The sequence below is a fragment of the Anabrus simplex genome, chromosome 2 (genome assembly GCF_040414725.1).
Source record: "Anabrus simplex isolate iqAnaSimp1 chromosome 2, ASM4041472v1, whole genome shotgun sequence".
Classification (NCBI taxonomy): Eukaryota; Metazoa; Arthropoda; class Insecta; order Orthoptera; family Tettigoniidae; genus Anabrus; species Anabrus simplex.
The window spans coordinates 669,071,152-669,092,942 of NC_090266.1; the positions used below are offsets into that span (position 1 = coordinate 669,071,152).

Consider the following 21,791-nt stretch of genomic DNA (forward strand, 5'->3'; position numbering starts at 1 on the left):
ATGATGTCTATATATCGATCAGCATTTATTGTTTCACGAAAAAATATAGGCCCTATAATTCTGCGAGCACTTATTGCGCACCAAACTCCTATTTTTACATCACGAAGTGGGCGAACATGCAGCTGGTGGGGATTTTCTGCACACCAGCAGCGATTGTTTTGACTATTTACATAGCCACTTAACTGTAGCCATGCTTCATCACTATAAAATAAAAGTTCTGGGTCAACATACCCATCGTGAACTTACTGAAGCAACCAGTTACAGTACCGAACTCTAGCGAAACTGTCAGGTCCTCTTAGATATTGGACAAGGGTGGGTTTGTACGGTTTTGCTTTTAACAGTTTTGTTGCTTTGTGGGCAGAATATAATGGCACATTAGCTAGGAGGGCGAGCCGCGACAGGGATTTTCTTGGAGTTCTTTCCAAGATAGTTCCTATTTCGTCAAGCTTTTCCTCTGTTAAAACGGTTCATCTCTTGCTTGATTTTTGTTAAGAATGGAGCCGGTGGTGCGGAACTTCTTTACTAATTTACGTACCGTACTCCTATGGGGATGGAGGAATTGGGAAATTCGCGAATGAATCGAAAGTAGCATTCTGTATAAGAAGAATGCTTCGCATAGCACAAAACAATGAATACACGCTGTTCTACTCTATACATCACTCGTTAAACACACGATTAGTATTCCTACAGAAACTACCCTATTTTAAAGCGATCACATTAAACACGCTACCAATGCCGCAAATGAACTGAACTATTGCTGTGTGAAGCAATAGTTATCGCTACCGTACTGCATTAGATCATCTTAGCCGGTCATGAAGCAATATATCTCTCGGCAAATGAGTCATCCGGCCGCGCTATCGCCTTCCGTGCGTGTTCTCCTGACACACGGAGCGAGCGAAAAAAAGACCCTGTATGTATTATCCGTGGAGAAATGAAACGGCATGGAGGCGAAAAAGCCAACCAAACAATAAATGTGTTGGAATCACCGAGAAGTTAACCATTCAGGAAATATTTCAGAGTCAGAAAGAGCTCGCTCTTGGTGCGACATCTGGTGGATGTGGTGAATGTGGTAAGACACCTCTGCCTATCTCGTGTAACTTCCTGCGGGTGAACAAACATACGCGAGCCTCCTGTTGTCTTGGTGAACACAACCTATTTTCTCTGGTTTCTCGTTGAATGCTGGCTGAGGTGAACATCAGATTTGAGTGTATCGAAGTATTACAACAAAACCCCATCACTACCGTACGGCCAATTTAATTAGTATCTCATTTCCTTCGATCGATTAGTTGATGATAAATGCAATAAATAAAAACTTATCCAAGTATCATTGATAGCGGAGATATACAGTAGTTCAGAGATATTAAGTTAATGATTTTTATTTTCTGAGTAACTCATATCTGAAATTATTGCTCGTCTCACAAAGTTGCCTACTTCATGTACCTAGGAGGGAATCGAATTTTATGGAAGGGAAGGTAGTTGCGCAAGTGATTTAATATTATCCATATCTCGTAATTAAACAATACACTGCCACAAGAATTAGCGGAACATGTTTTTGAACGTCTACTATGCTACAGTACTTTTGGTACAGTTTGTACCAGTGGCCTTATTGCAGTCCTTGGGTATTCAAAGCAGGAAACGTCTGCGTCATACCTTCTCTGTAGTCTTAGCCCTGCAGTGCAGTGCGGTGCCAGAGGACCGCTCAAAACAACGTGAATACCCGTGTGTCGGTGTGTCGTAGCGAGGTAAACAGATTGAAGTTGCTATTTGCGGTGTTCGTATACCGTGTGGGCCGCCTCTGTGGTGTAGTGGTTAGTGTGAATACCTGCCACCCCTAGAGGCAAGGGTTCGATTCCCGGCTCTGCCACGAGATTTGAAAAATGGTACGAGGGCTGGAACGGGGTCCACTCGTACTCGGGAGGTAAACTGAGTAGAGGTGGTTTCGATTCCCACCTCAGCCATCCTGGAAGTGGTTTCCCATGGTTTCCCAATTCTCCTCCAGGCAAATGCTGGGATGGTACCTAACTTAAGGCCACGGCCACTTTCTTCCCTCTTCCTTGTCTATCCCTTCCAATCCTCCCAACCCCCCCCCCCCCCGCTAGGCCCCTGTTCAGCATAGCAGGTGAGGCCGCCTGGGCGAGGTATTGGTCATCCTCCCCAGTTGTATTCCTCGATCCAGAGTCTGAAGCTCCAGGACACTGCCCTTAAGGCGGTGAAGGTGGGATCCCTCGCTGAGTTCGAGGGAAAATCCGGCCCTGGAGGGTAAACAGATGATGAAGAAGAAGAAGAAGAAGTATACCGGGTGGTTCCCCAGCCCCTTGCGATTTATTTTATGCTTCCCGTAGCGTTTACTACAATTCTGAAATACATCGGTCCCTCTCCCTAAACCGTGGTAGCCTAATATAACGATATGTGTGGTTACGGGCTAAAAACCAACAGGAATCATGAGCGCCAATATTAATTCATTGTGAGTAGCCCGAATGAACCCGTATAGCGAGCCCAGATACGAAAAATATGTACCTTACAACATGAGGTGCGAGCGCGCGCGCAGACACACACACCAGGAACAGGTGTTGTATAGGCTGGAAACTGCGCGTTGCACGATAAGCCTTGCAAGAGCTTACTTGGTAGAGGTGCGGTGGTAGTTGTAGCAATGGATGGTACTCGAAGGTTCGAATCCCACGCAAGTATTTTTAAATTATTTTTGCCGCCAATAACCTGGGATGTGATAAGGTTGCATAATCCATACCTTCCACAGACTGATTTATTTATTTATTTATTTATTTATTTATTTATTTATTTATTTATTTATTTATTTATTTACACTCCAGGGTCGGTTTTTCCCTCGGACTCAGCGAGGGATCCCACCTTCACCGCCTCAAGGGCAGTGTTCTGGAGCTTCAGACTGTGAGTCGAGGGATACAACTGGGGAGGATGACCAGTACCTCGCCCAGGCGGCTTCACCTGCTATGCTGAACAGGGGCCTTGCCCCGGTGGGGGGGGGGGGTCGAAGATTGGAAGAGGGAAGGAAGTGGCCGTGGCCTTCAGATAGGTACCATCTCGGCATTAGCCTGGGCGAGAAGTGGGAAAACACGGCAAACCACTTCCAGGATGGCTGATGTGGGAATCGAAACCACCTCTAATCAGTTGACCCTCTAGGCTGAGTGGACCCCGTTCCAGCCCTCGTACCACTTTTCAAATTTCGTGGCAGAGCCGGGAATCAAACCCGGGCCTCCGCGGGTGGCAGCTAATCACACAAACCACTACATCATAGAGGCGGTTCTGGTTTGTTTATTTGGACTCTTGTATTATTTCAATCGTTTGTTCTTGGACTTCGAAGTATTTATGTGGGTGTTTGTTGTTTGTAATGATTTTGTTTTTTTCGAAGGAGATATGAAGGCCTGTTTTAGTTGCTTGTTTCTACTTATTTATTTATTTATTTATTTATTTATTTATTTATTTAATCCGTTTACCCTGCAGGTTGGTGTTTCCCTCGGATCACCGAGGGATGCCACCTCTACCGCCAGTATTTCGCCCAGGCGGACTCACCTGCAATGCTAAGCAGGGGCCTTGTGGGAGATGGGAAAAATGGAAGGTATAGGCAAGGAAGTATGAAGGATGCGGCCGTGGTCTTAAGTTGGTACCATCCCGGCATTTGCCTGGAGAAGAAACGGGAAATCACGGAAAACCGCATCGACGATGGTTCAAGTGGGAATCGAACACCATCTAGTCAGTTGACCTCCCGAGGCTGCGTGGACCCCATTCGAGTCCTCGTACCACTTTTCAAATTTTCGTGGCAGGTCCGGGTATCGAACCCATGCCTCCAGGGTTTGCAGCTTATCACACAAACCACTACACCACAGAGGCGGATCTGTTTTGTTTATTTGGCCCTGTAATTGTTGTACCCATATCCATACCCCGGGCAATTTTTGCAGCCCCAAGATATACAACACGAAAATATTCTCCTTGATTTTACGGACACCGGGCGAGTTGGCCGTGTGGTTAGGGTCGCGCAGCTGTGAGCTTGCATCCGGGAGATAGTGGGTTCGAACCCCACCGTCGGCAGCCCTGAAGATGGGTTTCCGTGGTTTCCCATTTTCACACCAGGCAAATACTGGGGCTGCACCTTAATTCAGCCCACGGTCGCATCCTTCCGACTCCTACGCCTTTCCTCTCCCATCGTCGCCATTAGACCTCTCTGTGTCGGTGGGACGTACAGCAAAAAAAAAACCGATTTTAAGGACGTGGCATCTTATATGGTGAGGGTTGAAAAAAGCGTCAAGGCATTTTAAACCAAGATGGTGCATATAACGTGTCTTCCGCCTGCCTTCCATAGTGTGTCAGATGAAGTCAGAATAAATTTTCTTGAAATGGTTATCCTTGTGTCCAACAGAAAGTTTCTCTTAAAGCTCCATGGAGATGTCAGTGTTTTCGCGAAGAAGATTCTGACCTGCCCTTGCCACTTGAACTTGTGGTGAGATGATGGGGAGTACGGGTAAATGCACTTGTCTACTACTGCGTCAAATTCGATGTAGTTAAGTCCATAGTTGATAGATTAGATGGGGGAAGATGCAGCCGCGAATACAATCTGCAAAGATTTGCTCGCAAAACCTGACTTAGCAGGATCTCTGGTGCAGCTCAGATGCAATTTTGATACGCTTCCTCATACGATAAACTGCCTGGAAAAACAATGAGAATAGTCTATATACACTGACTGACAGAGCAGATGCAACACCAAGAAGGAGTGGTCAGAACTTTATGCCAATTGCAGGGTAGACTGACGTCACTGAGGTATGCTCATGATGTGAAATGCGCCGCTGTGCTGCGCACGTAGCGAACGATAAATGGGACACGGCGTTGGCGAATGGCCCACTTCGTACCGTGATTTCTCAGCCGACAGTCATTGTAGAACGTGTTGCCGTGTGCCACAGGACACGTGTATAGCTAAGAATGCCAGGCCGCCGTCAACGGAGGCATTTCCAGCAGACAGACGACTTTACGAGGGGTATGGTGATCGGGCTGAGAAGGGCAGGTTGGTCGCTTCGTCAAATCGCAGCCGATACCCATGGGGATGTGTCCACGGTGCAGCGCCTGTGGCGAAGATGGTTGGCGCAGGGACATGTGGCACGTGCGAGGGGTCCAGGCGCAGCCCGAGTGACGTCAGCACGCGAGGATCGGCGCATCCGCCGCCAAGCGGTGGCAGCCCCGCACGCCACGTCAACCGCCATTCTTCAGCATGTGCAAGACACCCTGGCTGTTCCAATATCGACCAGAACAATTTCCCGTCGATTGGTTGAAGGAGGCCTGCACTCCCGGCGTCCGCTCAGAAGACTACCATTGACTCCACAGCATAGACGTGCACGCCTGGCATGGTGCCGGGCTAGAGCGACTTGGATGAGGGAATGGCGGAACGTCGTGTTCTCCGATGAGTCACGCTTCTGTTCTGTCAGTGACAGTCACCGCAGACGAGTGTGGCGTCGGCGTGGAGAAAGGTCAAATCCGGCAGTAACTGTGGAGCGCCCTACCGCTAGACAACGCGGCATCATGGTTTGGGGCGCTATTGCGTATGATTCCATGTCACCTCTAGTGCGTATTCAAGGCACGTTAAATGCCCACCGCTACGTGCAGCATGTGCTGCGGCCGGTGGCACTCCCGTACCTTCAGGGGCTGCCCAATGCTCTGTTTCAGCAGGATAATGCCCGCCCACACACTGCTCGCATCTCCCAACAGGCTCTGCGAGGTGTACAGATGCTTCCGTGGCCAGCGTACTCTCCGGATCTCTCACCAATCGAACACGTGTGGGATCTCATTGGACGCCGTTTGCAAACTCTGCCCCAGCCTCGTACGGACAACCAACTGTGGCAAATGGTTGACAGAGAATGGAGAACCATCCCTCAGGACACCATCCGCACTCTTATTGACTCTGTACCTCGACGTGTTTCTGCGTGCATCGCCGCTCGCGGTGGTCCTACATCCTACTGAGTCGATGCCGTGCGCATTGTGTAACCTGCATATCGGTTTGAAATAAACATCAATTATTCGTCCGTGCCGTCTCTGTTTTTTCCCCAACTTTCACCCCTTTCGAACCACTCCTTCTTGGTGTTGCATTTGCTCTGTTAGTCAGTGTAATACCTGTCATCGAAAAAGTCCATAAATTGGAGGAAGATTTGAAAAATTGACAAGGATAAATTGAGAAAACTGTGAGTAAGAAACGGAAATCAGTTCTGAGCCAAAAGGGGGGATTCCATACTGTGTGGAAAATTTCCAAGATTTTACAAGATAAACATTTGGATACTTGAGTGTTTGAAAAAGAATTCTCTCCAAGTAACCTTGTGAACCGCAAATTTGCAACTCCGACGTCTGTGGACGTAAAGAAAAGTTTAATAATAATAATAATAATAATAATAATAATAATAATAATAATAATAATAATAATAATAATAATAATAATAATAATGTCATTTGCTTTACGTACCACTAATTACTTTTACGGTTTTTGGAGGCGCCGAGGTGCCGGAATTTCATCGCGCAGGAGATCTTTTACGTACCAGTAAACCTACCGACACGAAGCCGGCGTGTTTGAGTACCTTCAAAGACCACCGGACTGAGCCAGAATCGAACCTGGCACGTTGGGGTCAGAGGCCAGCGCTTGAACCGTCTGAGCCACTCAGCCCGGCAGAGAAAAATGTATCCAATTACAGTGATGTTTTTTTTTTGCTAGGGGCTTTACGTCGCACCGACACAGATAGGTCTTGTGGCGACGATGGGATAGGAAAGGCCTAGGAGTTGGAAGGAAGCGGCCGTGGCCTTAATTAAGGTACAGCCCCAGCATTTGCCTGGTGTGAAAATGGGAAACCACGGAAAACCATCTTCAGGGCTGCCGATAGTGGGATTCGAACCTACTATCTCCCGGATGCAAGCTCACAGCCGCGCGCCTCTACGCGCACGGCTACAGTGATGTTCGTCGTCGTCTTGGTCTCCCTCTACTTCTCTTACACACCATTGCAGAGTCCATTATACACAGTTGGAGAGCTTCAGTATGGTGTATGTTCTCCACGAGCATTTATTACAGCTTGGCACCTACGTGGCATGCTCCGTATAAGTAGACGGAGGTCACATTGCAGTATCAGGTCCCATTCTTCGATGAGAGCCTGTTCGAGGTCTTGGAGAGTCTGTGGTGGAACAGCACGCCCACGAACACTTGTGTCAAGCCTATCCCACACATGCTCGATGCAGGTCATTCCATCTCTTGAATATCCAGTTCTCGCAAGACCGCTCTGGTGATGCGCGCTACATGAGCCCTGACATTGTCGTGCATGAGTACGAATTCATGGCCCACACCGTATGCAGCAACCAACACATGCTCTAGCAGCATTTGATCGACGTACCTCGCTGCGGTAAGATTACCACGGACGATGACAAGATCCGTACGGCCATCAATACTAATGCCACCCCACATCATTACCGAACCTTGTCCGAATCGGTCGCCTTCCTGGACAATATTTGGCAGGTACTGTTCATCACGACATCTTCATACACGTTGACGTCCATCACGCTGTGTCAGGATAAATCTGGACTCGACTGTGAACAACACAGGTCTCCATTGGCGAAGTTGCCAGTTGACGTGGGTACGGGCAAACAGAAGGTGAACTGCGCGATGTTGCTGCGTTAAACGGGGCACTCGAACAGGACGTCTGGGTTGTAAGGACACTTCTCTTAACCTGTTCCTTACTGTCTGGTCAAACATCGTGACTCCAGTGACCCTCCTGAGGTCTTGTTGCAGTTCTCTGGCAGTTGCTGAACGACGCCGCAACGAACAGATGTTCAAATATCGGTCATCTTGCGGGGTTGTCATACGTCCACGACCTTGTCCAACCCTCCTTCTGAACTGACCTGTCTCACTCTAGCGATTACAAGGCGTTGAATAACTGGCGGAGAGACATTGAGATCTACAGCAACACGACGAAAAGTCCATCCTTACTGGATCAAAGTGACGGCCCTTGCGACTTGAACCTCGTTAAGATGTGATGGTTTACGTACAACGTGCTCAAATGACCGCAGTAGTCTGTGTACCTCACAACAACACACGGGCGCACCGGTGTTCAATTTGTTTTGAGGGGTCACCTGACAGTTTAATGCATGACTACGCCTACAGATGGAGTATAACTTTGTTTTGACATACCCTGAGTAGGTAAGGTCTCAAGGTATGCTGTACGATCATTGGAACTCCATCTACCAAATTAACGTTCACATACGAGACGTTACAAAACATGTTCCCCTAATTTTTTGAACTGTTTATATAAATGATATGAGTAAAGAAGGGGAATCAGAGATAAGGCTTTTTGCAGATGATGTTATTCTGTAGAAGATTGTGAGCAACTGCAGAATTACTTCGATAATGTTGTGAGATGGACAGCAGGCAATGGTATGATGGAAAATGGCGTTAAAAGTCAGGTTGTGACTTTCACAAATAGAAATTGTCCTCTCAGTTTTAATTACTGCGTTGATGGTGTGAAAGTTCCTTATGGGGATCACTGTAAGTACCGGTATCTAAGTGTTAATCTGTCCGGCTCCATGGCTAAGTGGTTAGCATGTTGGCCTTTGACCACAGGGGTCCCGGGTTCGATTCCCGGCAGGGTCGGGAATTTTAACCATAATTGGTTAATTCCGCTGGCACTGGGGCTGGGTGTATGTGTCGTCTTCATCATCATTTTATCCTCATCACGACGCGCGGGTCGCCTACGGGCGTCAAATCAAAAGACCTGCATCTGGCGAGCCGAACTTGTCCTTGGGCACTCCCGGCACGAAAAGCCATACGCCATTTCATTTTTTACAGTGTTAATATAAGGAAAGATCTTCATTGGGGTAATCACATCAATGGGGTTGTAATTAAAGGTACAGATCTCTTCACATGGTTATGAGGGTGTTTAGGGGTTGTAGTAAAGATGTAAAAGAGAAGGCATATAAGTCTCTGGTAAGACCCCAACTAGAGGAGTATGGTTCCAGTGTATGGGACCCTCACCAGGATTACTTGATTCAAGAACTGGAAAAAATCCAAAGAAAAGCAGCTCGATTTGTTCTGGGTGATTTCCGACAAAAGAGTGGCGTTACAAAAATGTTGCGAAGTTTGGGTTGGTAAGACTTGGGGAAAGAAGACGAGCTGCTCGTCTAACAAGTCAGTGGCATGTTCCGAGCATGTCAGTGGACAGATGGCGTGGAATGACATTAGTAGCGAATAAGTTTGAGTGGTTTCTTTAAAAGCAGGAAAGGCCACTATATGGAGGTAAATTTGGAATTCAGAAAGACAAATAGTGGCAAATATTAGTTTATAGGGAGTGGAGTTAGGGATTCGAACAACTTACCAATGGAGATGTTCAATAAATATCGGATTTCTTTGAAATTATTTAAGAAAAGGCTAGGAAAACAACAGATAGGGAATCTGCCACCTGGATGTCTGTTCTAAATGCAGATCAGTAGTGATTGATTGATATAGTTTTAACTGCACATACACGAAAACCGCCGCTTACAATTTGCAGGTAAGTCAGTGACACTGGCCAAATTAGCCGTCGACTGGATTATAATGCTCTTCCCTCAGGTAATTACATAGGCCTACCTCTGCCTATTACTGCCAATTTTATTGTTTGGCAATATTTGGCTCATTTTGATCATTTTTCTTTAAATTGAGGCGTTATTTTTAACAAAGTGCACGTTATTTGTGTCTAGTTTCAAACGCAGGACATCCAAATACTGTAGTAGATGTATTTTTCTTTCTTTTCCGGAAACAGGTACGTAGCAGGTTTAGAAGACATGATTCCGAGAAAGAGATGCTATACGGACGCACGCCGACAGATACCAAAGAAGCATGCTAATACTTCGATTTTTGATTCCTTTTTTAAGGAAAATCGAGAGAGAAGTGTGCCCCAAGGCTGTTCTACTGAATGCGTGTATAACGTTTTAACGCACTGTAGCTTAGACAGTTTGCATGATTAAATACAATATGTCACTTTCTTATTCATGCAGTTTCATATTGTGAAAAGAGCAGTATATTTTGGACTTTCAAATGGATGTTACAGTAATTGTATTTTAAGAAATTTATTTCTGGTGGATTTCTTTACAATACCATACAAAAATAATATTTATAACTACATATAGTACAAAATACTGGAGAATATAACAAAACATGACCTTTACCTACGTCACATTGTTATTCATACAGATTCCAGTTCAACTAAACATAGGAATGAAATGAACCATAGCACCAATCCTAGTATTTTGTGGAGTAACCCTTGGCTGAAATGACAGCTTGACACCTACGCTGCATGGAATTTACTAGCCTCGCTCGCGTTTCCTGCTGATATTGTACCATTCCTGGGTCACCACACGTTTTAAGGCATCTTTGGATGAAACCTTTCTACTAGGAACTCTAGACTTCAAACACACCCATAAATGTTTTATAGGTTTTAAGTCAGCAGACTGGGGAGGTGTTTGTAATTGTTTTGGAATGTTCCAAATTAACCATTGCTTGTTCAGAGCAGTGGTATGTTTATGGTCGCCTTCCTGTTGAAACATGTAGGTCGATAGCATTTCCAAATTTTCAGCATTTTGTTTAACATTGTTCTTCAAAATATTATTGTACAATACTTTGTCCATAGTGCCTTCAATAAATTGAATATTCTCTACACCCTGTGCCGACATATACCCCCCACATCATAACCGATCCACCTTCGTGTTTCACTGTGGGAATTGTATTGACGTCCGCCTTTGTGGTGTAGTGGTTAGCGTGATTAGCTGCCACCCCCGGAGGCCCGGGTTCGATTCCCGGCTCTGCCACGAAATTTGAAAAGTGGTACGAGGGCTGGAACGGGGTCCACTCAGCCTCGGGAGGTCAACTGAGTAGAGGTGGGTTCGATTCCCACCTCAGCCATCCTCGAAGTGGTTTTCCGTGGTTTCCCACTTCTCCTCCAGGCGAATGCCGGGATGGCACCTAACTTAAGGCCACGGCCGCTTCCTTCCCTCTTCCTTGCCTATCCTTTCCACTCTTCCCATCCCTCCACAAGGCCCCTGTTCAGCATAGCAGGTGAGGCCGCCTGGGCGAGGTACTGGTCATACTCCCCAGTTGTATCCCCCGACCAAGAGTCTGAAGCTCCAGGACACTGCCCTTGAGGCGGTAGAGGTGGGATCCCTCGCTAAGTCCGAGGGAAAAACCGAACCTGGAGGGTAAACAGATGATGATGATGATGATGATGAATTGTATTGACCACATCGTTGTCCGTATTGGCCTTTCTCCACACCCTACGGGCACCATCGGAACCAAACAAGTCGATTTTAGTTTCATCAAACCACAGACATGGTTCCAAAACTCCTGGTCCTTGTTTACGTGTTCTTTCGCAAAGAGCAGTCTTGCAGCATGGTTCTTCTAACTAACATAGGGCCTCTTCCTTGGTACACGGCCATGGTAACCGTGTCGATGTAAAACTCGCAGGACCTTCTGAGTACATATTTTCTTTCCAGTAGCAGCTTCCAGCACTGCCCGCAGCTTTGGAGTACTTATGAGAGGGTTGGGTTTCACTTGCCTCACAATAAGTCTTTCTGCTTGTAGGCTTAGTTTCTTTTGTTTGGGTTTACTTGGCACGTTCTTCACCGACCCTTCGTACTTAAACTTATTCACGACATATCGAACAGTGGCATGACTTTTCTTCACCATGTCGCCTATTTTTCGCATGGTGTACCTTATAAGTGCTAGTTAGACAATTGTCTGTTTCAGCTCATATCCCAGCTCTTTACCCTTGCCCATTTCTACGAACACTCTCACAGGTCTAAGGCGAACACAACCAGCAACAACTCTTCTTGCACCACACCTACACAGTACGTATGCCCCGTTCAATGTTGTCGGATGACGTTATCTATACTGGTAGGGCTCTCTAAAGACTAGGTATGCTCGCCCGCCATTATGGTTCATTCCTGCACTGCGTTGGGTAGGGCAGTTGACCGCCCTAGCCTTGTATATCCCTCTTTTTTACTGTTCTCCACACTAGAAAGTAATGCTGAACTAACATATTGTAAAAATACTCGTTCTCAGTATTCATCATCATCATCATCATCTGTTTACCCTCCAGGTTCGGTTTTTTCCCTCGGACTCAGCGAGGGATCCCACCTCTACCGCCTCAAGGGCAGTGTCCTGGAGCTTCAGACTCTTGGTCGGGGGATACAACTGGGGAGTATGACCAGTACCTCGCCCAGGCGGCCTCACCTGCTATGCTGAACAGGGGCCTTGTGGAGGGATGGGAAGATTGGAAGGGATAGGCAAGGAAGAGGGAAGGAAGCGGCCGTGGCCTTAAGTTAGGTACCATCCCGGCATTTGCCTGGAGGAGAAGTGGGAAACCGCGGAAAACCACTTCCAGGATGGCTGAGGTGGGAATCGAACCCACCTCTACTCAGTTGACCTCCCGAGGGTTCTCAGTATTACTCAACATAAATATTAGTATATTCCGTACATTGTTGTGTAATATTTACTCGATACGGTGATTGTAAAAGCAAGGTCGTTGATAATTTGTCTTTTTAAACAAACAAACTAGGCATATATTATCACTGGAGAATTATTAGAAAAAATAGATTACTAATAAATCGGTTTTTATTGTTATTATTATATTATCGACAAGTAGAATAAGTTGTTCGTAAGCTATGCGCCGCGGTACCGTCAAATGAAATGAGGGACACCGTGGTGTTGATATAGGCTACCGTCATTCTAAAATTATGGCATTTGACGTGGTAATCGGTCAGTGTCGAAGATATATAAATTGTGAAATAAGATTTTGATACCATATGATCTCAGTCGGTATTTCATACTTGCGTGAAATTGATTCAGCGCTATTTTCAATGTTGTCGAATTAATAAGAAAAATATTCTTCGAACAAAAATAACGCTCAAATGTGATATACGAAGACGAACACACCCAAGTAATTGGGATTCTTTAAGTTTATTTTCTTTCTTCTAAAATTTAGTCCCATTTCTTATTTACCAGTATTTAAAAAAGACATTCTATGTGCAAAATAAACTTAATTTTTGGTGAGTGTTATGAATCTCATCAGGTTATGCAGTTATAATGAACAGAGGATTTTAGTTTATTCAACCGAACATTCATGAAACAAATGTTATGTTATTATAAATTATATTCGGGAAGAAAATAGGAATAGAGTAACTTCTTCTATAGCTGATCTCTCCCAACCTGAAGTACTGCACTGATAAACGGTTACCAGTGACTTAAGACAAGTGACCCACGAGCTGTGGAGAATATTGAAAAATTTGACTTTGGTAAAGTTAGGAGTGCTTCTTTAATTTTCTTTTACAGAGATTCCTCTGGTTTGAGAAGTAGGCCTAGTATTATTTCTTAACACGACTCACTTTAGTAAACTTCAAAGGGTGGCAACATTGGTTAACTTGCTCAGGCAGCACATTTAAAAATATATATATTTAAGTAATATTTTACAAATCTACTGTCTCCTTTTATTACAGTATTTACAAAACAATAATATTCCATTCCGTACGGTACATTCTTGTTAAAGTCCACAAAAGCATAGGATCGAATTTCGAAGAAGTGTCTACCAATATTTTTCTTTTAAATTACAGCACATTGGAGAAGATTGTACTGGTACATTTATCATTCAGAATTATCTCCTTTACAAGATTTGCACCATTTTACATTATATAATGCTTACAGTCCCTATAGAAGGCCTCACAGTTGCAAATTAATTCCATAACTTCACAGTTTGGTTTCTTTAGATCAGCTAAATAAAAAAATACGAATGTTTCCGTGCTTGAGTTAGAAAGCTCATAGTTCTCCCTGCATATAGGCCTACCACAGATCTTGGTTTTCAATAATGCATTTGCTGTAATGCCACCAACGTTAAACAAATTAGTTGTGTCATATGAAGTTAGTTTTGACAAATATTATAACTGTGGTGTTTGGATGTTGAACTCCTGTTGCCGGTCTTTGGGGGAGAACTGAATATTGAATGATCAATGTGACTGAATTAAGGGGTGTAGTAATGTCAGTGGGAGCTGGATGCAGGTTTAAGTCAACAGTTGAAGAAGGTGTAGCAGAGGCATTGGAGGCATAATTCAGACCAGAAGAGAATCTAAACAACCTGCATCCTGCAGTAGAGACATCACTGCAATTAGGTGCAGAACAACCCACCATAATGCAATAAATATCCACACAAATATAGCACTATTCTGTCCCTGCACGCGGTGATTAAAGCAATACATTCGATATGACGAAGCGAGCGCACGTAGGCCCATTGCCCATGTATGAACCAAAATGGCGGCTAAGCATACCCATCTTATAGAGCCTTATATACTGGTGTATGGATAACAAAGTGACTTCAAGATTTTGAGTGTATGCAATTTTTATTTGTGTGTAAACACAAATTATTTGGACTAACAAAAAAAATGTGCATTGAGTGTTTACGTCTTGTTATTACGTTCATGACACACAACTATAAATCAATAATTTCCATAACTATACAGTGTGATAGTACATATATCACACCCCAGAATTATATGTAGAAGTTAGAGATATTATTGTCAGTATTCGATTTATTATTATTATTATTATTATTATTATTATTATTATTATTATTATCAGTATTTCATTTGTATATTTTGCCATTTATATTGGTAAGCTGGAAGATATCCACATATGTAGGTATGAGTAATTTGTTTTGCACGAGTGGGAAAAACATTGCTTTAATAACTCTGGTAATTTGAATGAGTCATATGGCTACCCCAATGTTTGTTGTGATGTACTTGTGTCGGGAAATTCATGAGTCATGTATATATCCCAGCCTGATGAGATGAGCTTGTTGTTGTATTAGGAAAATTTGGTGACTCATGGAATATACCCCAGAGTTTGTTATTGTCTTGGGAGGAAGAAGTAGTTCAGGACTTGGTCTTGACTAGAGATCACTCATGATTGGTGGGCAAGCACCAATCCAGACGTATCATCTGAGAGGAGGGGGATGTTGATGTCTATAAAGGTTGATCATACGGCGGCAACCAGGAACATTGTAAGGGTGATTGTGGGGCTGATTGTGAAGGAACGAGAAGGAAGATGGCTACAACCGGTGACGCTGTATAAGAGAACTACAGCTGACGCACTGTACGGGAGGGAAGTGGTGCTGATACACGGTACTGGAGTGACACGGCTGCAATGGACTGGACTTCAAACGTTCGTGGAGCGTAGTCTTGTTATGTTCGTGGAAAGTGGCTGATTGTGGAGAGTGCTTGCGCATTAAGTATTGTAGCATTTGTGGCGGCCTAGCATTATATGTTGGTGAAAGCTATCTCAGACTTTCAATAATTTATGTTGAGGATCGACAGACGTGTGTATATATCTTTACAACAAGTGTTAAAATATGTGAACACAGTAGTACAAGGTACAGTATCTGTGTGATGTGGTAACTGCCGATTATGAGAATCGGTAAGTCGAATTGATATAGAGACAGTGAAGGGTATTTATCTTCATACATGTACATTGGACTATCTACAAATGGTAGCTTAGTTCTCACTTTCGTTTTCCCACGGTTTTCATTATTGTTGTTGTTGTAAATATGGAGTCTTCCAGCAATATTTTATGTGTGTATTATATGTATAATGTTGTATGTTGATGAGGTGCTCATGCACGGAATTTGTTAAGAATATAGTTAGCTATTTTAGAATCAGTGTTACTGATGAACCTAGGTGCAGTTCCTACCTAATTAGTCGTTTTCAGGAGGTTAGGTAAGGCCTGAAGCAGATGTACCAGTACGCAGCATTATGTACACGCCCTGGGATATAAAGTTTATCATGCTCTTATCTAAATTCGAGGGATCCATTCTGGTGAACTCTGGCGCCCATACTACGGACATTTCGGTTAATTATGCTTATTAATGTTATTAAGTTTTTGAGTAATTTTATTTATATATTTTTATTCATGATTTTATTTATTTATTATTATCAACATCAAAATAGTTACAACAGGCAGATATAACTTTTTATAACGAAATGGGTTGTGTATGAATAGGAAAGTGACATACTGTATACCTACTGTATTATCGCTAATCACTTTATGGCACTTCAGACGTTTCATCATCTTCTTAGCGATTGTCCCAAAATGGACCAGGATGATGGTGAGATGTTTATTACTTTTTACCTATCCCTAAAATGCTCAAGTCATATTTTACCTTTTTAGGTCATATTTAGGTAGTTTTAAGGCATCCTTGCTTGAATATTATGTACTTCTGTAGGTCATAAACTCCCAAACCCTACTTATAAGTATCTCTAACGGCTGGATCAAACCATCAGATTTATGAAAAGTTTAACCCTTATGTTCCTCTGTGGTTTAGTGGTTAGTGTGATTAGCTGCCACCCCCGGAGGCCGGGTTCGATTCCCGGCTCTGCCACGAAATTTGGAAAGTAGTTCGAGGGCTGGAACGGAGTCCACTCAGCCTCGGGAGGTCAACTGAGTAGAGAGGGTGTTCGATTCCCACCTCAGCCATCTTGGAAGTGGTTTTCTGTGGTTTCCCACTTCTCCTCCAGGCAAATGCCGGGATGGTACTTAAGGCCACGGCCGTTCCTTTCCTCTTCCTTGTCCATCCCTTCCAATCTTCCCATCCCCCGGTAAGGCCCCTGATCAGCATAGCAGGTGAGGCTGCCTGAGCGAGGCACTGGTCCTCCTTCCCAGTTTTATCCCACGGCCCAAAGTATCATGCTCCAGGACACTGCCCTTGAGGCATTAGAGGTCGGATCCCTCGCTGAGTCCGAGGGAAAACCCAACCCTGGAGGGTAAACAGATTAAGAAAGAAAGAAAGAAAGAACGATGAACCCTTATATGCTGCCTACAAGACTTTCATTAAATTGATCAAATTAAATGGTTCCTTTTAGAGTGGTTTGGTTTCACATCTCTTGTGTTTGTTTTCAGGTTTGCTCCTCTTGTCACACTTTAAGTCTTTGATGTCCTTGTATTTTAATTTTATAACACACAGTCTTGGCTGAATGTGCACAGCCTTATTCTGTAGTCATAAACTGTAGTGTATCTGAAATCCACGTCCGTAATAAATCTTCCGTCTTATAAACGTTGTGACTTGAGTTATTTCTGAAGTAATAATGTTGTTTCTTGATGTGAGTTATTTTTCATTACAACACAAAATAATTTGCTATTGGCTTCTACGTCGCACCGACAGAGATAGGTCTTATGGCGACGATGGGACAGGAAAGGGCTAGGACTGGGAAGGAAGCGGCCGTGGCCTTAATTAAGGTACAGCCCCTGCATTTGCCTGGTGTGAAAATGGGAAACCACAGAAAACCATCTTCAGGGCTGCCGACAGTGGGGTTCGAACCCACTATCTCCCGAATACTGGATACTGGCCGCACATAAACTACCGCAGCTATCGAGCTCGGTCACAAATCAAAATAAATTTTTAAAATGCTGCAAATTGAATGAGTCAGAACAGAAAATGTGCGAACGTAAATGTGACATGAAATGTTTGTAATAAAATGGGGAAGTCGTCTAAAAAAATACTACTCTTCATTTGAAAATTTAAAAAATCTTCGTTTCAACAAGTCATTGATTTTAAAATGTCGTCGTCAGACATGCAAAAGAGTTCATTTTAAAATTCTTTTAAAATAAATGTAAACCAAAATATGTTTAACGTAACTACTCACTAAATTCACACTCACTATCAATTTTTACATTTTCAAACATTAGACCATAGCTGCTGAACAAAAAGATATGCCTAAGATGTATAGCACTTTTTCAAGCTGAATAAGACTGGTGAAAATAGCTGACTGTTTAAATGAGTCTGAGCCTCCATTGTGCTTTTGACAGATTCGCGTCGTATGGCCTGGCTGATGTGAGAGACATGAGATTTTTGGACAAAATCAACATTCAATTTATTTATTTATTTATTTATTTATTTATTTATTTATTTATTTATTTATTTATTTATTTATTTATTAAACATATATTGTATTATATTGTTGCAGGGTGCTGAACGTACGTGAGCCTGGGAACGAGATACTCCTTGGTAGTGTGAACAAGGTGAGTGAATAAATTGCTCAGAAAAAGAAAAAAGAGAGAAGAAGAAGAAGAACTGAACTGTTTGAGGATGTATTCATTTTTACGTATCCGTAGCGTAACGGTTAGCGGTATTAATTGCCGTCCTCAGAGGTTCGGGTTCGATTCCCAGTACTGCCAGTAATTTAAGATTGGCAGGAGGACTGGTATGTGGTCAAAACGGTACACGCATCTCACTTTCGTTCAGAAGGGAGTGCTTGAAATGAGGTTCACCACCTCGGGAGAGGACACAAATTTATATTTTTACCTACAATTCACGGCGAAACCACTGTACAGCAGTCCTGCTCCATGGCTAAATGGTTAGAGTGCTGGTCTTTGGCCACAGGGGTCCCAGGTTCGATTCTCGGCAGGGTCGCCAATTTTAACCATTATTGGTTAATTCCGCTGGCAGGGGGGGGGGGGCTGGGTGTATGTGTCGTCTTCACCATCAATTAAAAAATCTGGTGATCAGAACTTGTCCTCGGACACTCCCGGCTCTAAAACCATACGCCATTTCCAGCTGTTTGATATTAATATCATGGGCAGAGAGTAGGGATAAGCCAGTGGATAGTCACAGGCACTGAGCGAGTTGTCTGCACGGATCGCCTCGCGTAGCTCGGGAGAAGGTGGGTTCGATTCCCACCGCTGGCAGCGCTGGAGATGGTTTTTCGTGGCTTTCCAAAAACTGGGCTGTACCTTAATTAGAGCCATGGCAGGAAACTTCCCAGTCCTAACCCTTTCCCACACTTGCGTCACTGATAACCTTCGATGCTTTAGTGGGACGTTAAACCAGTAGGAAGAAAGTTACTATTAGTGATTTGTTAAAGACTGGTGGATTATCACTGTCGTCGAGGAGACTTTTCGTAAAATACGGTCATATGTTTCGCTTATCGTCCACCTGTGTGGTATAGCGGTTGGTGTAATTAGCTGCCACACCCGGAGGCCCGGGATTGATTCACAGCTCTGACACGAAGGTGGCATGAGGGCTGGAACGGGTCCACTCAGCCTCGGGGGGTCAACTGAGTAGAAAGGATTCTATTCCCACCTCAGCCATCCTTGAAGTGGTTTTCCATTGTTTCCCCACTTCTCCTCCAGGCAAATGTCGGCATGGTACCTAACTTAAGGCCACGACCGCTTCCTTCCCTCTTCCTCGTATATCCCTTCCAATCTTCCCATTCCCCACCAAGGACCCTGTTCAGTATAGCAGGTGAGGCCGCCTGGGCGAGATACTGGTCCTCTTTCCAAATTTCATACCCCGGACCCAAAGTCTCACGCTGCAGGACACTGCCCTTGAGGCGGTAGAGGTGGCAACCCTCGCTGAGTCTGACGGAAAAACCAACCCTGGAGTGTAAACGGATTAAGAAAGAAAAAAGTTTCATGAATCGCTAGAGAGCGTGGAAGAAGTCTGGAGAAGTGCGATACACAAAAACATACAGTCGTTTGTATACAACGAGCGAGCGAGAAAAGGAATGCAGGTTGGAGATGCATGGTGCTTTCAACCTTGGCATAGTCCATGTATGCTGATAACTGACATATCTAAATACGACATGCCCTTATTAACAGTGCTTTGTAACTAGAGGCCTGCACGGATGTGGATATCTACTCAAACTTATTCGTCTACTCATGTGAGTCATGTCATTCCACGCCATCTCTCCACTGACGGCTCGGAACATACCACTCAGTTGAGCAGCTCGCCTCCTTTCTCTCAGTTCTTCCCAGCCCAAACTTTGCAACATTTTTGTAACGCCACTCTTTTGTCGGAAATCACCCAGAACAAATAGAGCTGCTTTTCTTTGGATTTTTCAGTTCTTGAATCAAGTAATCCTGGTGAGGGTCCCATACACTGGAACCATACTCTAGTTGGAGTCTCACCAGAGACTTATATGCCCTCTCTTTTACATCTTTACTACAAAATCTAAACACCCTAATAACCATGTGCGGAGAACTGTACCCTTTATTCATAATACCATTGATGTGATTACCCCAATGAAGACCTTTCATTATATAAAAACTTCCTAGGTAATTACAGTGATACCCATAAGGAACTTTCACCCCATCAACGCAGTAATTAAAACTGAGAGGTCTTTTAATATTTGTGAAACTCGTAACCACCGAGCTTGATAGCTGCAGTCGCTTAAGTGCGGCCAGTATCCAGTATTCGGGTGATAGTGGGTTCGAACCCCACTGTCGGCAGCCCTGAAGATGGTTTTCTGTGGTTTCCCATTTTCACACCCTTCCACTTGCTTCCCAGTCCTAGTCCTTTCCTGTCCCATCGTCTCCATAAGACCTATCTGTGTCGATGCGACGTAAAGCCAATAGCCAAAAAAACTCATAACCTGACTTTTAACCGCGTCTATCGTCATACCATAGCCTGCTATCCATCTCACAATATTATCGAGGTAATTTCACAGTTGCTCACAATCTTTTAACTTATTTAGTACTCTATACAGAATAGCATCATCCATAAAGAGCATTATCTCTGATCCCACTTCTTTACTCACATCATTTATATATGTAAGGAAACATAAAGGTCCAATAATACCGCCGTGAGGAATTCCCCTCTTAATTATTACGGGGTCAGATACACCTTCGCCTTATCTAATTTTCTGAGATCTACTTTCTAGAAATATAGCAACCCATTCAGCCACTCTTTTGTCGAGTCCAACTGCACTCATCTTTGCCAGTAGTCTCCCATGATCCACAACATCGAATGCCTTAGACAGGTCAATCACGATACAGTCCATTTGACCTCCTGAATCCAAGATATCTGATATATCTTGCTGGAATCCTACAAGTTGAGCTTCAGTAGAATAACCTCTCCTAAACACGAACTGCCTTCTGTCGAACCAGTTATTAATTTCGCAAACATGTCTAATATAATCAGAAAAAATGCCTTGCCAAAGCTTACATGCAATGCATGTCAACCTGACTGGCCTATAATTTTCAGCTTAAGTCTTTCAATCTTTCCTTTATACACAGGAGCTACTATAGTAACTCTCCATTCATTTGGTATAGCTCCTTCATGCAAACAATAATGAAATAAGTACTTCAGGTATGGTACTATATCGCAACCCGTTGTCTTTAATATATCCCCAGAAATCTTATCATTTCCAGCCGCTTTTCTAGTTTTCAACTTTTGTATCGTATTGTGAATGTCATTTTTATCATACGTAAATCTTAACACTTCTTTAGTAATAATCACCTCCTCTATCTGGACATTATGCTTGTCACCAACAGTTTTTACATACTGCTGACTGAATACTTCTGCCTTTTGAAGATCCTCACATACACACTCCCCTTGTTCATTAAGGATTCCTGGAATGTCCTTTTTTTGGAACTTGTTTCTGCCTTAATGTAGGCTACCTATACATACCCTTCCATTGTTCACTAAAATTTGTATGACTGCCAGTTATGCTGGCCATCATGTTATCCTTAGCTGACTTCTTTGCTAGATGCAATTTCCTAGTAAGTTCCAGGGGCCTCAAACCTGGCTTCACCCTGTACCAAAACTCCTGCACACCTTAAAACTTAAGAGAGCGATCACGCTCTACCTGGATAAAAGTCCACGTACTGGACAACACAGCCAAGTTTGAACTTAGGATCCTACAATTTAAGGAATACTACTGCCTACTCCAAATTTGATAACTATAAATCCAATCATCTACACTTAGACTTGGACCTCAAATCCATCCGAAATTAATGT

At 43.8% G+C, this 21,791-nt stretch overlaps 1 protein-coding gene across 1 annotated transcript in view; it reads left to right on the forward strand.

Moving 5' to 3' along the window:
- Positions 1 to 21,791, forward strand: part of Drat (Death resistor Adh domain containing target) — a 325,067-nt gene that overhangs the window by 57,448 nt on the left and 245,828 nt on the right. The window contains exon 2 of the mRNA XM_067141227.2: positions 18,019 to 18,073. The gene's annotated coding sequence lies outside the window, so the exon portion shown is untranslated. The remainder of the gene's footprint in view (positions 1 to 18,018; positions 18,074 to 21,791) is intronic.